Genomic DNA, 18,005 nt, shown 5'->3' with positions numbered 1-18,005 from the left:
ACCTGTCACCCACCTGTCAAATCACACCCTCAACTGTCACGCCCACATATTTCCAAGACGGGTGGACTCATGACCTTGTCACGCACGTTTTCACATATCATGATTCTGTCACACGCTCGACTGTCACGCTCACATATTTCTTGATCCCAAGACGATACACCAAAAATTGAAATTCGAAATTTTCGTCTTTAATAAGACTTCTTCAGGGCAGTCTGACTAGCAAAGGTCGCATGCGTGATTGGCACAATTGGCATCACGCTAGCCCGATCGCAGCTCTAGATCCCACATGGATCTAAGCTGTGGTTTAAAGCACTTTATTTGAGTCGAAGTCGTCCTGCAGTTTTTTGCTGATGAAGTTTAACTGAGGCAAACCGGCTATGCCATGCTGACGAGTCCTAATAAGGACGAAACAGCTGTCCATGATTGCCGAACTGCACGGGTAACTGTGCTAGCGTCCCGTCTTGGCCCGACTGATGCCAATGTGTGTATGCTAGTGTGCTTTTAAAGTCCAAATTAACTTATTGTGATCCTGTTACGAAATCATCAAATAATCGTGATCTAATAACAAGTGGGAGGGGAGGGAGAGGCACTTCTGCTTGTGTCACGCAAGTATGTGTGTTCCTGTCACGGCTCCACTACGAATGGTGATATAATAACAAGTGGGAGGGGAGGGAAAGGCACTTCTGATAACAGACAGACAGACAGACAGACAGACAGACAGACAGACAGACAGACAGACAGACAGACAGACAGACAGACAGACAGACAGACAGACAGACAGAGATAGGTAGATAGGTAGTTAGGTAGATAGGTAGATAGGTAGCTAGGTAGCTAGGTAGGTAGCTAGGTAGGTAGGTAAATAGACTTTTATTAGGGGTAACACTTTATATCTAAACAGATAATTTACACGTGGCCCTCAGGGAAAACAAAAATAAATAAAGTGATATTTAGGTGAACTGGGAAAAATCTATATACATTATGTATTTACATTATCTATATACATTATCTATTTACATTATCTATATACATGAATTTACAATGTTAATTTTTGGAGAGCCATAGCAACTGAGCCACCGGATCGACACTCCTTTGTCTCTCGTGGGAGCGAATTCCAGAGTTTTGCGCCGCTGTACTCGAATGTTCTCTTTCCATAATTATGTTTTATCGTTCTTTGCTTGGCGAGTGTTCTTTAAGTGAACGTCAGCAGATCCTGGAGCCATTCTATTTAGAACTTTAGATACCATTGTACACTTGATTCTCCTAGCTCGTTTAGTGAAAGGCTCTATGTTGAGCTCTTCAAATAGCGCCATCGAGTGATCGTACCATTTCTTGTCAGCTATTATTCGTGCTGCCCATTTTTGAAGTAAGAGGATCGTATTGTCGTGCTCTATGAGATTATCCCTCAAACTGTTATACAGTAATCCATTAGAGGGTGTATTAGAACATTGAAAAACATTTTTCTCGCTGTCATTGACAGGAAGTCCTTTGTTCTACGGAGAAGCCCCAGGCGTTTCCGGATCTTTTGGGAGACATATTCGCTGTGCTTCTTCCATGATAGCGTGTTTTCTATTTGCACCCCAAGTAATTTTGTAGATGTTACAGTTTCAAGTGGGAATGGTGATATAATAACAAGTGGGGGGGGGGGGAGGGAGAGGCACTTCTGCTTGTGTCACGCACGTATGTGTGTTCCTGTCACGGCTCCACTACGAATGGTGATATAATAACAAGTGGGGCGGGGGGGGGGGGGGGGGGGGAGGCACTACTTATTAATTCTCGGATATTCCTATGCTTTAAGAATATTTTTTTTGTTTACCAAATGTTTACTATTTTTTTTGTTTTACTATTATATTTTTTTGTTAAACACATTAACACATACCAAATTTGGGTCGAATGGTTGAACCTCGGGAGCCGCATTATGAGAGATGGGAGGCCAAGATTGAATGTAATTGTCATTTTGAGTAAAAGCTCAATGAACTCAATGTACATTTGTGGTGGTGTGGCAATTTCATATGGCGTCATGACGAACGGAAGAATATTTTATCATTTGTAGTGTACGCACAACCTAGTCCAAGGCCTTCTTACCCAGGATTCTGATCGGGCTGTGTCTGTTGAGAACAGGAAACCCGGTAAGAAAACCTGGGGCTAGGCTGAACACAGGAAACCCGGTAAGAAATCCTGTTTCATCGTCGTCTGAAAATACATTTTTAGATTATATCTAAATATCTGTGGTAAATCGTGACCATTTAGCCTTTGAGTAAAGAAACGATCAAGAACTCAAAACATCTGGCGATTTACTCGCTGAAGCCCCTTAAAAGACTTCAAAATTTCTCAAGCACCGAGTTGGTAGTAGAGTGACGTTTTATAAAAAAAACATTTAAAACGCTTCATCAGTTTACAACCGAAAATGACATATTTGAGCACTCAATTAAATTTAAAGCTTGGTCCAACATGCAAACTACTTTGAGGCACGGTATTCAAAGCTCTATTTTCGATTATGTTAACTGAATATGGTCTTTCGTCGTTTTAAATTTTAACATTAGAGTGGAGACCATTTTGTTCAATGGGGGCTGGGGGTGGGGAGCTCTTAAAAAAAGTTAAAAGAGAAAATTAATGAAAAGCGTTCGGCGAAGCCTTTGAATTCAGTGCTGTTAATATCTACAATAAAGTTTTTGGTCTTTACTTCTGACCAATTTAAATTGTAGAGGAACCATTTTGTTTGATGGCCTCTTATAAGAAATACCCCCCAAAAGCATGCATGCTACAATTATTACAGTTGTAGAAATACAACAGTAATAAGTATATATAATAAGTAATAAGTATAAAATATAAAAAAGATTTAAACACAGTACATTTAGATTATAAAAGCAAGCAAATCTTATCAAAAACTGTTTCTTAATGATAAGCTATTATTTCGTCTTTATGGATTCACCCAGACAAGAAAAGGGTATAATATTTATATTTAAAAAAATCTAAATGTCAAAGAAAAATAAGCGAGAAATTCGAATTTCTTAACATAACACATTTTCATACAGTGGTATACTGTATAAAATTGTTCAGATCCGGAAATCTTGGTTAGTGCAACGTAACAAAAACACTACTGAATTCGTTACATCGAGCTTTCACTGTATCAGAGAAGAGTTTCTTAACACCTTGCCGAAAAGAGCGAGAAATGTGTAAAATTCATCTCTTTTTACGTGCACGTGATTTAAAAAAGGCTTTTTTTGCAAAAAGCAACTTATTCAGCGCTTACGAATCAGTCAGAAATTGTCTTTATCAGAAAGAGCTCATTTTCATTTAAATAATCTAAGATCTCCTAAAGGCTGATTTAGACAGCACGATTTAGTTGTTACCCTTGGTATCAGAGTCTCGTAGTCAGTAGTCAGCGCATAGTAAACAAACGAAGCTCGAGACTCTGGTACCCAGTGTATTAAGTTGTATGCGACACCTTTACAACTCGAGTCGTAGAGTGAAAATCAGCCTACGACTTCGCTACGATGTTCGACTACGAAACTTGTAGTGTGTATTCAGGGCTAAGACCTGTCGTAGGCAGGTCGTATACGACTAAATCCTACTGTCTAAATTGGCCTTAAATGCTAAATTTCACCAGCTACTGTAACCACAAATAATTAGTTAAATTATAATATCGGTCTTACGTGGGGTACACACTATAGGTGACCCAGACCCCTTTGATTGACTATGATTGCTAGATTATTCCTGCCATCTATCATTTTTAACTCGCAATTTTCCTATCTAGATCACTGAGTAAATAGGAACATTAACTATTGGAAGATTGAACAAGCACAACAGGTTACGTGTGATAAGGTAAGCATAACATAGGAGAAACATTTTTGGGGGTCACGGCCGCATTGTAAACGACATTTTCAACGATAAACATATTTTAAATAATATTCTTTGGTGGTAATTTAGAACATTATTCGTAGGAAATTTGGTACTGAGCTATGTGTTCTCACGGCTTTCTTTGGTTATTAATTCAAATTCAAGTTCTACAGCTTTGTGTTTTAACATGTATTTTAGTAAAACACAACAAATATGATTTAAACATCTTTTTGGCCTGCGACAGCAGCTGTTAGAAAAAGTATTACAAAATGAAACTATCAAAACAGATAAAGGACTAAACACCTGACCACTGACAGAAGATAAAAAAAACTGGCATGCATGAGCAAGGCAAAGAAACAAAAATTTATATATTTCAAAGAATTGCGTTATATAAACGGGTACGTGTTATGTTTGCGTGATAGAAACGTTTGTGAATTGATTAGGATTCTTTTCGATGTCGTCAAATGGTGAAGTGAAATATGTCATTTTGACAATTTGGGCCAATTAGCGACTCGACCAACACTCTCTGCAAGTTGGAGCTCGCCAGTATAGGGGCGAACAACTGCCCTGGTAATAAACAACTCGATAGCGAAAGGGGGTTGTAAGATTGATGAATACGGTCTTCTTTTGGGGTGAGTGTGAAATGCATGGGGTGGATTGTGGGTTGTTTGTATACGACTCTCTATGGATTGACGGGAGAGCTTTGGCACAAATTACCGCAAGTCTATAAATAAAAAAAAACTGAATGAATTTATCTCTTAGATAAATGTCATATACACCTATTTCAAAAAGGGTTGCACTTTGGTTATCGCGGGATGTGTGTGTCGTAACCCGAGGAGCACCATGGGAGAAATTAACTGTGTTCCAAACAGTGCTAAAAATGCTGCCCGCTTCGTAGTCCCAATATCTTAGGTAGCGGGTTATCTTTGGATGAGATTTTTTATAGGCTTTTCTATTGATTCATTGATGAAGTGTGGTTTTATTTGGGAGGGTCAAAGAGGACACTGGCGATATTCGAAAAATTTAGTAGCATCGATTCACAATTCGTAAGGTAAAAAGAGTTTGGAACTTGAATTTTCAGGAACATGAAGAGCCATTGTGCTGGAGACGATCTTAGAAAAACCGACTTTGACTTTAGCTAAGATAGCTGACATCACCTAAAGAAGCACAGGCTCTAAATTTGCTCTATCCTCAATCCGTCATTCAGTAGTTAACTTGCAAAATATTTTAATTAATTCTATCAAATTTTGGATTAAACAGATAGCTCTACAAAGACGAGAAGAACTGAGGGCTGATTACTGGGCAAACATCCTTATGTTTGACCAAGATATGCTGATGTTTTTGGACGAATCTGGTTTTATTTTTAGTTTTACTTCAAAAAACAACACTTCGAGTATCGCGCATTTACATACACTTAAATGGCTTCTCTCGTCGACACTTAATAATCAATTTTGTTTTGTTTTTCGTTATCGCTCAAAAAGGCTAACGAACGGTTAGTCGTTCTCTCCTTTAAAAACGTGGTTTAATATTATTTTCATCTTCTAGGACAAAACAAATCTGTAATATATTGGTATGGGCTCCCTGTGTTGTGTAACCTTATTTGGAATGCTTCGTGGGCATGTCGTGGGTCGTTCAGAAATAAACATAGCGTTCAGTTGTTGTGTTCAACGAGCGGTGTATTCTTCGTGATGTTTTAGCCCCGAAAACATTACAGAATCAAAAGAAATTACGCCACAGTTTCATCGTCTTTCCAGTCTTTTCAGGATCCCAGTAAAAAATAAGTCTCCAAGTCAACAAATCTCCAAGTTTTCTTCCCCCAATAATCCGCTGTGTTGCGAAAGTATAATTTTTTTCCACTCACTAACATTTGTGAACTTTTTCACATCCATTAATCTATAGCTGTCAATCTCAGACTTTTTGTTAGCCGAAAGAACTTTAAGGCAAATGTTGACGGCTGCCATATTTTAAATCTCCCGCCTGTCTGAAATTAGATCCCACGATACACCGCGGGTTACGACACACACATCCGCGATAACGAAAGTGCAACCTTTTTTGAAATAGGTGTATAAATGTTTTACTCATTGCTAACTTAATACTTAAACCAGTTTTTACTTGGTAAGCGTCGCGGCGCTTATTTAATTTAAATGTATCTGGTGCGGCGGGCGCTTATTTAATTTTAATTGATCTGGTGTGACGGGCGCTAATTTAATTTTAAATGGCGCTTATTTAATGTTAAATGTATCTGTTGCGACGGTTATTCGGGAGGCGCTTATTCGCAAATTCACCATAGCTCCTTATGGTAAATTTAATTCACTTTTAGTTGTATTTGCGTTGCTAGTAAGTTTTTAGCTTTCATAAAATAATCAAAGCTCTGTGAGCCAACTCGCGAATGCAAATGTATTTTCCTAGTTATTTTCTTGTGTGCATAAAAGATATGCAGATATAATGTGACAGGCAAAACTGCCACTGCACATTGCACACTGACGTTGCTGGTAAAAAATACTTGACTTCTGTAAAAATCCGGTCGAATGTGATTGGCTGATTGGCCAATTGACACGTGAAAACAACGTGAACGTCTGTGCATTCCACGCATACCAATGGGACAACCAAAAAGCACCAAAAAGCCAGAGTTAAAAGTGCTTCTAACTCCCGTAACATGCTGCTGGCCGTGTCGAAATTAGCCTGCGGGCTCCTTTTGTCGCCCAATTTTCACGAATATGACAAAATAGAATTCTTAGGAACTATCACCTTGATTTTAGTGATAAGCGAACGTTGATTTAGCGGCTGTTCTAGCAATGTATGCTAGAAGAAACCTAGATAGAGAGCATTGCGTGTGGTAAGAACGATAAGGAAACAATAAACAGTATAATCCTAAATTTTCCATTGCATAGAATAAGTCGTATAAATGGGCTATGGTAACAGGTGCACGGTTACATATGATATTATTTGACAGAGCTAACATCAAACAATACCAGAGATTGATTGATAGGGAATCCCCAAAAATGCTGCTTAGCCATGATTGGCTCAATTTTTACCAGATATCCCGTAAAAGCAGTGGAATGGTTTCCTTCATGACACCACTCAGACTCTAAAATGGCGAGATTTAATCGCAAAAAAAGTAAAAAAGATGTAGACATTCTTTATAAGCATAAGTGATTCTCGGTAAGCTAACAGGGCTGAATGCGAATTTTGAGCCATAAGATGGCGGCAGCTTGGAGAAACATCTAAAACATTTTCGAGGACTTCACGGGTGAGTTCATCGAGCTTTTTTAAAAACGACCTCCGTGTCTCCCAATTATGAACTATCGATAACTTGAAATATTTTCGATAACCCTTATGTTTGGGTGTTTGGGGGAGGGGACAATAACCCCCAGGCGCAGATTTAGGAAAAAACCTGACCTTTTTACAAAAAAAAAAAACGTTGTTCACTTTCGCATCGATTATACAACAGAATCAAGGCCGTAGCAGGCCTCGAAATATTGGGGGAGGGGCACAATGCAGACACATTAAGAATTGGGGGGCACAGCCACGCCCCTACTGGTCATTTCCTTATAATTTTGAAAATATTGGGGCCCCACCCCTGCTACGGCCATGCAGAATGAAGTCATGATTTTTCTCATATGGCGTCTTTGCGTGCCTACGTTTTCCGCAGTGAATTACACAATGGAAGCCGGTTTTCCATACCGAGATGATACGTAAACAGGTGTAAAATAGGCCCTGCCCGAAATAAAATATCAACCATAAAAAATGGCATTTGGGTGAATTTCAATAATAAATATCAAACATACAAAGCATAAATATAAAACAAAGAAAAAAAGCATAAAAAACATAAAACATACAATATACCTCCTCTAACAAGTAATCGGGGAAAAGTATTTTTAAATAATTCAAATGTTGCACCATGTAGGCCTTACGGCGATCATTTCACGATGGCTAAACTAAGAATGAAAATCGTGCATAGAAGCTGGCTTCTGCAGGGCTTCCCGTGAGCAAAATTACGAAAATGAACCTGTGATACTAATGTGGCTGCTATTAGAAGCCCCGGAGACACAGACACTGCGTCGACAATATCCTCTTGTTTTGAAGTCTCTGCCATGAATACTGTTGAAATAACCTATAAAATACTACTCTAGAAGCAATTATGAGCCTGGCGGTGTTTGTATAATACGGTTAAATAGAATGCCATATTTATTTTATAATAATAAGAGTAAAAAAGCTAATGCGACAATATATATGACTATGATCAGCGTGGATACACGGCCAGCTTTGTATAAGGCTTGTGGTCTTTCTAGACTGATTCCAAGATAAAGCTAATTTTCAAATGGCAATAGCTTAGCCATTAGGAAAACTATTTTCATTCATTCAAAACGTCTTATCGCCAAAAAAACGTCAAGCCCCACTTAGAACCCACATACCTTGCAGCAAATTAAATCAAAATCGACAAACGATCATATTTTGTGTTCATTTATTGATGGTGTTTTCCCATTTTTTGTATGCATTATAAGCATTATTTATAAATATTCACTTTCTATTACCGCAGGCATTTCCTTAGAAATTTTTTAGTCGTATGCCATATGCAGTCGATGCCAATAGACTATTTGTATTCTTTTATGAGGCCAACACGTCATGGTTTAATATAAGCTTTGGTCAACACAATCAATCGCTCGGCGGATGTTATAAATGCCGCCCTCATTTTAGTTCTCATTATTCGGAGTATTTTATTAATAGAGATGAGAATATCTTTGTGGGGATCTCCGACATCTGCAAGAATTCTTTAATTAATCGTCAATATAACAACTTGATGGTGTAAATTATTGGATCAGACCCGTGAAACGTCGCCAAAGGATTCCATTGTATTGTGTGGATATAATATGCTTCTTTAACACAGTGAGTACAAGCGTAGAACCAATACCATAGATCTTCCATCTAACAAGCAATGTTATAAAACCGTACTTGTTTTCCTGGTTTGATAATTTAGAAAAAAAATCGGGAAAAGTTAGAACGCTTTGAAAAAAAAAATATAAAATTTTTATTATCCATATTAGATTTGTTCAACTTGTTTGAGTTTCCCGATTCGGCAATATTTGATTAAACTACGTTCATTTGAGTTTTTAAAAATTGGGTTGCGTTGGAGAATAAATGTTCGCTTATGATAATTTTCGTTTTCATAGCACAGGTGATTAATAAAGGTGTAATATCGCACTGTCAACATAGAGACCAATATAACAATGTAAATACAAGCGTTTGATATACGGGGTAACTTAACGAGTTGATTTTGTGTAGTAATGTCATACAACTTAGGCGACGAAAACAAGGAAACATAATTGTAAAATAAACAAAATAACAAGGAAATATTGCATGATTGCGAAGAAACTTCGAAACCTTTAAAGAGCTTCAGTGATGATTTCTTTTTCAGAAATGAAAAAGAAATTTTAATTTGCAATCATTTATTGCGTTTCATATTTGCGCCGTAAGGCAAAAGACCCCGGATGACAAAGCGCGCGAATATATTTTGGCGCGAAAAGCCTTGCGTAACAACGAGGACAAACGGAAGCGTGAAGGCAAGACAATTTTCATTATTTCAAGATACGTTTTAATAGGGTTCCAGTTACAAAGTGAGAACTAAGCTTTTTCTCAGATTAAATAATTATCATTTAAAATGTAGGTGCGGCGTTATTTTGAGCGCGTCATATGCTTGTAGTCCCGTAAAGTGAACTACAAATAGTACTTTTATAGATTGGCCGTTAAAACGAGGTATCGATGCTATCTCTTTAATGGTGCGTTTAAAAAATATCACGCTAGTTTTCTTAGTTGTGTTTTCTTACCCCATATAACCCCCTGTCCCTTAGTCGCAAAAAGTATTTTTTTTTCTGCCGCCATTTTGTTATCCTGCCTAGTAAAACAATAATTCTGTAAGCGTATAAATCTCCTTAGGCTAATTTGCGAAGACAATTATTTTGAATTTGTTAAATGAGGCATTAAACTTTTTTAGAATATAGTTTCGAGACTTATTTCCACCATTTGTCATTTGTCCCAATTGAATAAAATTAATAACAAAGGCGTGACTACTGACTATTAGTTATTAAATGCAGAGGCGTATCTAATACTGAGTTTAGGGGCTTTGAAGCAGGGATGTACATAATTATGTAATAACAATCATTTTTTATAAAAATATATTTACTCTCGCCATCCCCCTACAAATGCTGGCTACGTGATTTTGGGACCTAGAGAAAAGTTTATATTGTACTATTTCATTATACTGTTTCACTGTTATTTTGGAGTAAAAGGAACAACAATCATCCCATTGGTTCCTTACAGTCGTTCATATTTTTGTTTTATCGTGCTACGTGCTCAGAAATTGACATGGGTTCTTTAGCCTAATTTCCTGAGGGAAAATAAATCTGACGCGAACTAATTACTTGTCATACTAATATTGATTGATTTGCGCTTTAAATAACAAGCGCCAATAAGAACGCAAGTTTACTAGAGCCAATCAAGTTGCAAGTTGCCGGAATAGTTGAAGTTAACATTTTACTTTTGCCACGGCCATTTTCCCATCCTAGCAAAATACCAAGTGTAAGAAAGCAATCCATTTCCATCGTTTAATCTAGGCAAGAAATTGCGACATTTTCGATAAAATTTAGTAAGCAAAAAGGAATTTAAAAAAGGAATTTTATTTGAAGGATATTCTACTCCTACTTTCAGTCATCATAGACATTGAGGCATCATACACGTGCCCTGTCCGCAATGTACCGCGACGCGAGATTTGCGATCCACTGCTTAGCCGTAAAGGACAATTCCCTTTCGAAAAAAAAGAAAAATGTTTGAAAGCATTTTGTGGAGCTTATATTTTTCCTGGATGTTCGATATCTGCGCGAGGATTCGCATCTTAATCTCTGAAATTATGTTGAATTATAAAAAATATATCCCTGAAATTGCTTTAATAAAACTCGATTTTAGAAACGTAACCTCCTCGTAAGTGGTTCTATATTTTATTCTTTAGATATCTCAAGTTAGTAGGGTGTCAAATTTTTATAGCAAAAGCAGCTGTCGGGTAAAAATAATAATTATAAAGGAGAAAAAAAAACAATTACTATACATCGAGTTCAAAAGGAATCAAACATGTTAACAAAATTTAGAGCAAAAGTCGCAATTTCTTTAACTGGGTTTTAACCGGGATGCGCCTTTCAGTCCATTTCATCTTGATTCGAGCTCCCTCAGACTTTAAAGAATGCCAATCACGCCGCTATTTTACACTGCCGCACCATGCCGAGTCACACAAATCTTCCATTCCCATCGAATCATTTAAGCTAGTTACAAAGATATTTTCAATCAAATGTATAAAGTATCAGATTTCTTTTGTGAATGGACATTTTGAAGTTCTCTTGCAAAAAGACCATTGTATCATAAATGTAAACAATAACAAATAATCAGCTGATCGACATTCTTTAAGGTAGCTCCTGGTCAGTTCGTGATAGGGTGTATCTTTTCAACTAAGATAAGTTGACACTTCAAATAGAATTGCTAGTTACTTTTATTCCTGTCTTTTAGGGATTCTGCATTGCTTAGACTTGAAGCATCCTACTAAATAGTTTCTGTGATAAGAATAACGTCTCTTTCAGACAGGGGTCGTGTCTCTGGCATCGTCTTTGTTTACAAACAGTTGTTCTATATTTTTCGTTAAACTGCGTTCATGGCACCTGTTAAGACCATTTATGCTAATTCCAAAGAGGCACTGTGGAAAATTTGACAGTTTATAATCACTGTGACATATGAACTTTAGTCAGATTTGAACACAATAGCAACAGACGAGAAGGAGTAAACCTTAAAAGAGGATATAAGAGTGTCCTTGCGCTAAAACGGATGCCTCTGAACTCGTGGAAAACAAGGTATTTAGTATATAGTGTAATTAAGATCTTGACGAATTTAAAAAAAATAACTGAGAAAAAAGCTTCGTTTTTATAAAGCTTAGACTCAACACTTCTTTTATTTTCACTATTTTCTTATTTCCTTTTAAAAAGTATGTTTCTTCAAGTAATTTCGGCAACTACCACCTGATTTGAACTCCAGACCTGAGCACCGCAGGCACAATAGATAGCCTGTTTATTTTAAAATTATCTAACTGACACCTCACAGAATGCACCAGGGAAATATCCTTTTGCCTATACGTATATTTTTTCTTCACAACTTTGGTCCAAAACGAAATTTTCTCTTTGATAATTCTAGACACCTCGACTGCTATTACAGGATCCCTATAAGCCAGATTAGCAAGCGATGTGAATAACGTAGTAAAGTATGCCTGTCAAAAAACACTGACCATAACAACGTGTTCAATAAACTGCTGGTCCCTTTATGGATCTTGCGAAAATTATGGATGAATAATTAAAAAAGAGCTTTGAAGACTAAGCACTATTACAGTGAGGAACTCCTCGTTTTTAATAGCTCCCTATGACTAAATTTTGAAAATTTTGAGCTATTGCTTGAACTCGAATTGAAGATTTTGTAGACGAGCCGGGTTTTTTTCCGAGAACGATTTTTTGTCTCTCTTCCGACCCAAGGCGAATACATTCTCGAAGGAAAAAGACCAAATCCCAGTTTTAATATGACAGGAGAGGTCTTAGGAGTATTTGATAAATGTCCACTTGGCTTTTTTTCAATACCCGTACATTAGATATAGCACGGATAGTTATTATTATTATACGGGGCGATGTTAGCTTGCTAGCACCGAAAATATCTCAACACAAGTCCAATACATATCATTTTGATTTTACTGTAGAAATGAAAGATATATCAAGAATGGTCCTTGAGATTTAGGATAAAATCAACAATAATAATCATTAGACAAAAAACGAAATTGATAATTTTCTATAGCTTTTGGGACGAAAGATAACAACAATAGAACAATAACATAAACAAATAAACAAAGGTTGTTATTTGAAGAACGGAAATATTTTTTTATATTGCCAGTATTGTATTTGTAATTTTTACACAAAGTTGAGGCTATAAAAAGTGGATCACGTCACTAAATGGCCGCCGTTTTACTAAGTGCAAGAAAGCATGGAGCCAGCACGCGGGAAACCTGTTGTGATCTGCAACGTAGGCATTTTTATTCAACATGACGGCGAGTAAAAACCAGTAAACACGAACTTTTCCTGTCCAAGTTCGCTATTCTTCTAGCCTTTCACAAGCGACAAACATAGTAGAGTAGATAGAAAATGTGTGTTTTATCAGTCTGGAATATCTTCACATAGAAATCCCCCACCCCCTCTCTCAAACTTAAAGGTGGTTCTAAATTAATCTCTGGCAATCATGTACAACATTGTTTTGCGGGGAAGGGAGGAAGGGGGATGCAAAACATCAAATGATCGAATAAATTAAAAATTTTCTCTACAGTTTTGTTCCTCGTTATATTTCGTATAAGCAAAAGTAGCGACTGATGCTTCACGCGCGACCATATGCCAAGCTAAATAAACAGTTACGGCGAGCTCTTTGCATATGGACTCTCTTGGCACACGCAGCCATGCGTTGATGCCGACTACACAGGTTTCCCTGGTAACCAGAGAATAAGGGGTACAGTAGTTGGTTGCGTTTATTATGGGTTTATACTGGTCTCAGATATTAGTCCGCAAAAAAGCTCCTGTTTATGTCTGAGTCTTTATAAACCTTCGCTCTACCCCTTGACAACTCAATCCAGTTGGAGAGAATTTTAGGAAATACATAGAATTTCGGGTAATTAGCGGTTTTCAAAAAACGAGTATTTTATATTTATTATAAATGGAGTGTTAGGACCTTAATAAGATATCTTTCCATTAGCGCGAGACTTTTAGGAAATATAGACGTTTTCCTCTAAAACAATGTGACAATATTGTGTGATGTGCTTTATGAACCGGCAAAGTAAAGAATGGAAGTCTTTTGATAAAGAAGTTTCTGATCAGAAAATACATAGCCTTGTCTTAAGCTATATTATGGCAGGTACAACTTTTTTTGGAGAAACAAAATATCACCAAGTAATAAAAGTGGAAAGGGTCTGATAAAAAAACTGTCCATCCAAAAGCAAAACCGAGGCTAAGTTTTTTGACATCCAAAATAAAGAGACTTCCAGAAGAGTAATTATCTAGCCTTAAATTAATTTAAGTAAATTCCTCACAATTTATTGTCGTACAATAACAAATATTTTGTGAATATTGAAAATCTTTGATAAAATGGCTTTTATATTGATTGATGTGATATTGTAATAAGAAGCTTAACGTTCAGCCTATCCCAAATGATTTTTCTCTCAAACAAAGGCCGCAGCAAACTGCAAAAGACATATTAGCCGTTGACATTATCGGTTCATTAAAATAGGGTTATAGATCAAGCAAGTGATGTTATTTATTTAGCCATCGCCATAAATACAGCAGTCAGAATATATAAAGCCCGCCGTTCGTAAGATCTAACTGGTAGTCTTACAACGTCAGAAAACGATCAACATTAAAAGGCGGTTACTCCGACAAACGATAACATCTTTCTGTTAAAAGCTTATACTGCTAAAATAACTCTTCAGAACTCTTTCTTTAAGAGCCTTGAAAGCTTAGGAGCTTTAGAAAGATGTTTTGAATTACTGGCCTTAAAAAGAACACACCAAAATTCACATTCGAAATTTGGACCCATGAACGACATACATTAAAAATATGACTACATGAGAATAAAACATTGGACGGTGTGAAGGGGTTTCGTATGAATGTTGTGTTTTTTTTTACTGAATGTTTGTCTAGTTTAGAGAGATGGAAGGAAATAAACTGTCGCAATAAAAGCTTTTCTCACACCTTTCCAAAAGCGCTGTACTACAACTCCTTTCCTGTTGATCTATAGTACAAAAACAATAACCCATTTTAAGTGTCGCATCTTTTTATTCATCAAGGAATCCTTTCTTAAAGTCATTACTTTTTTACGTCTTTAAATAAGCAGAAGGTTCTAGGTGTCTATGCCATATCTTACAATAGAATATGACGCGTTATTTGTGCACCTGTGTCACTCCGCATGCTCCGTCTAGTGCCCCCGCTGACCGATCAATTGTTATCACAAAAAGGCGCGCTAATATCGTTTCAATAAAGGTACGGGAAATTAACTATTCCCGCTAGCTGTGACTTGGAAATGCATGCGGTAACATCCGAAGCAAGACCAACAGTGCATTAACAAATGATAATAATTGACAATTGCCCATTCTAGATGTTCCAAAGTAAGGGAAAGCAAAATATGTTGTGATTTTGATTTTTTTTATTTACAGTCTATGTAGAAAGATTAAAGGAGGGAAAACATGGATCAAAGCATACAGCAAAGCAAAGGGAATTCATCCACGATTTCTACGAGCAGTACTACACGAAAAATACGGTCCTCAAAGGTGGTCACAAAATCTATGGTTACAACGTCTAAAGTAACAAAGGTTTCTGCTAAAAATCTGGAAGGCAAGCTTACGACCCATGAATCAAAGAATTTACTATCTGAGACAACATGGGCTTCAAATTTTCAAGAAGGAAACTTTTCCACAAGTCAACACAAGTCAATGAGTGTCGCAAAATCTTCCACGGAAATGAAGGAACACAGTGGTTTAAAAATCGACGTTGATCAACGAGCACTGCATCTGATGCAAGGAGCTCGGCCAAAAACATCGTCATCATTATTGCATTCTAAAGGCTTAGAAAGCCATTTGGATCCGAGTTTTAGCATTCACAAGGACATTAAAATACCGCCAATTGGCACGAAGAATACGTTCAACTTTGATAACGTTTGGGACGAAGGATTTTCAATGTTTCCAGAATATTTTCAGGATTTTCATTCAGGTGTATCGTCAATGCAAAGCGTCCAACGTCCAATTGAAATGCCACTAAAAGAAACAAAACTTCTTACTGCCAAACAATACTCATGGGAAAAAATAGACAACACCGAGGACGAGGAATCGGAGGCCGAAAAAATCGCAAATTCCTGGTTGAAAATATTTGGGGAAAATGAACCCTTTCAAGGAAAAAAAGATTTGGATCGAAAGGCGATCAAAAATTCGTAAATTTAGCAAGTGTTTCTGATAATGTTATGACTATGTATTAGACGGGTCTTGTTAGATTATGGAAAAAAGACGCACTGATCCAAACGTGGCGTTTGATAATCACGTCTAAATGTTGGGTTAATTGGGAGATGATCAATTTGAAGGACGTAAACATAACTTCCTCCGTTAGGGCTTCCTGCTTTAAGACATATCTAAATGGGAAATTCCTAATAAAAGGGAAAAAGCTAACCATGGAGACATTTGAAAACAATAAGACTAGGCGATTCTTATAGCCTACATCATCTCGGCAAAGCCCGTTGAGTTTTGATTACGCTGAACACTACTTCTGCTAATCAGAAAGAGCCCATTTTGCTGAGAGTGCAGGCGAAAAGAATATTGATTTTCGTTGTTCTTCAGTTGCACATGTAAATAATTTATTTTCTTTCTTCGCTAGCCAAGTAAAAAGGATAAGTAATCAGGAGTAAGAAAATCGCAAGTGAAATTAAACTATATTTTTTAAAAATGGGTGTTTCACCTTTTTTCAAGCCGTTTCAAGCGAGACGATTTCGCATTTTTAAATCTACAAATAATTAATGAAGTCGGCCGACTGCTCAGTTGGAATACCTTCTTAGGAACAAGCTACTTATGCAAAGATATAAACAAGAAATTCCTATAATCCATAAATTTCGTTAATGCTACTTATTTGGACGGAAAACTAATCAATTGTGATAGAATTCCTCTTTGCGTGTTGCGTGGCAAAAAAGGCCGTCGGGCGCCCACTGTTGCGATAGCTTTTGCCGCATGCTATCGCTTGCACAAATTAATTTATCGTTGTTACAGTAGATAAAATCGTGCAGGCAAACATTATTCCACCGAGAACGTTTTTGTCATCATTGGCTCTTGCGGGTTTCATTATGAGGCCTAGCAGGTGCAAATACTCGATTGTGAAAAACGTCACAACAATGGAAATCTAAAAATATTTGCTTTATTGCTCCGGAAAGGGATATTTCCAGATAAGCTAATCCAGCCAAAAGCGAATAAATGTGGGATTAAGATTGAAATTTAGAAAGTTAATTATCCTTCGTTGTCACTGTGCATTTCCCTAATGATGCCGCGCGCGCATGCGTGCGGTAAAAGATAAAATGCTGATCTCCCCACATTTGACGTTATCGATTATAGGGGAGATTCCTGCGGTTGAAAGATCACGAAATCGTAATTTATCGCTAACAAGAAGGTTTCTTGAGAGTCTAGAAAGGACATGTAGGTCTATGGGGCCTCAGGAGATATTCGCATCCTTTACTGAGGTCTGTGTTCATAAACACAGCTTTTCGGTATTTTTTTTTTTAAGAAAAAAAGGATAAAAGATCACAATGAGGCTGTAAGATTTGTTATTTATTGGAGAAAATATAATTTCCATGCAGACCCTGTTTTACTAAATAACATCCTCAATTTTGAAGTCTACTCCGGCAAACGTGTTGCTATTTTATTATTCCATAGAGTTTTTAGTGGTTTATTAAAGATGAGAATCGTTCATGCACTAATTGTCACTCGTTTATATAATACATTTTTCATCTTTGTAAAAAAACTCCTGTTAAAACAATATTGTGCATGACCCTGAATATATAATTCTTCTTGTCTGAAATGTGAGAAATAAATATTTTCCTAACTCTTGAGTTGTTTCGCAGTTTTGTGTGTACGTTAACGAACAAGCCCGCGAGATCTAAATGGCAAATCCTCTTATACGCCAGGAGGGTTCAACTTTCCACGAAGTTACTTTTCATTTCCAGGAACTCACTGCCTGCCAGTGAATAATAACAACACTTTTTTTTACCCTCTGGAAGAACTGGAAGAGTTTTCTTACACAATTCAGCACCTTTTGCTTCGCGTTTTCAAAACAAATTTAATCAAAAGGCTTTTTCTAAAAAAATCTAAGTCAAATATTACAACTTTGAAATTACAACATTGAAAATCCCCAGAGCAAAAAATGTAATACGTCCGCCGGAATCTCTCGGACGAAGTTGCCATGCCTGTATCGAGTTGTGTTCGACAGGAGGGGACCGAAAGGGCGAACAAACCTTGAACAAAGGCCGAAACTCGTCCAATTCTCGTCGAAGAATTGCTGTTTTTAATGGTTTCTTATAAGACTATT

The 18,005-nt window shown here is 37.0% G+C and overlaps 1 non-coding gene across 1 annotated transcript; it reads left to right on the top strand.

The window, feature by feature from the left end:
* The first annotated feature begins 10,535 nt into the window (after window positions 1-10,535).
* Window positions 10,536-17,527, top strand: LOC5506853. The gene is made up of 2 exons (XR_007306363.1): window positions 10,536-11,726; window positions 15,104-17,527. It is a non-coding gene; the product is annotated as an uncharacterized LOC5506853 (transcript).
* The last annotated feature ends 478 nt before the right edge of the window (window positions 17,528-18,005 follow it).

Source organism: Nematostella vectensis, chromosome 13 (assembly GCF_932526225.1).
Source record: "Nematostella vectensis chromosome 13, jaNemVect1.1, whole genome shotgun sequence".
Classification (NCBI taxonomy): domain Eukaryota; kingdom Metazoa; phylum Cnidaria; class Anthozoa; order Actiniaria; family Edwardsiidae; genus Nematostella; species Nematostella vectensis.
This window is presented reverse-complemented; position numbering and strand designations above follow the sequence as displayed.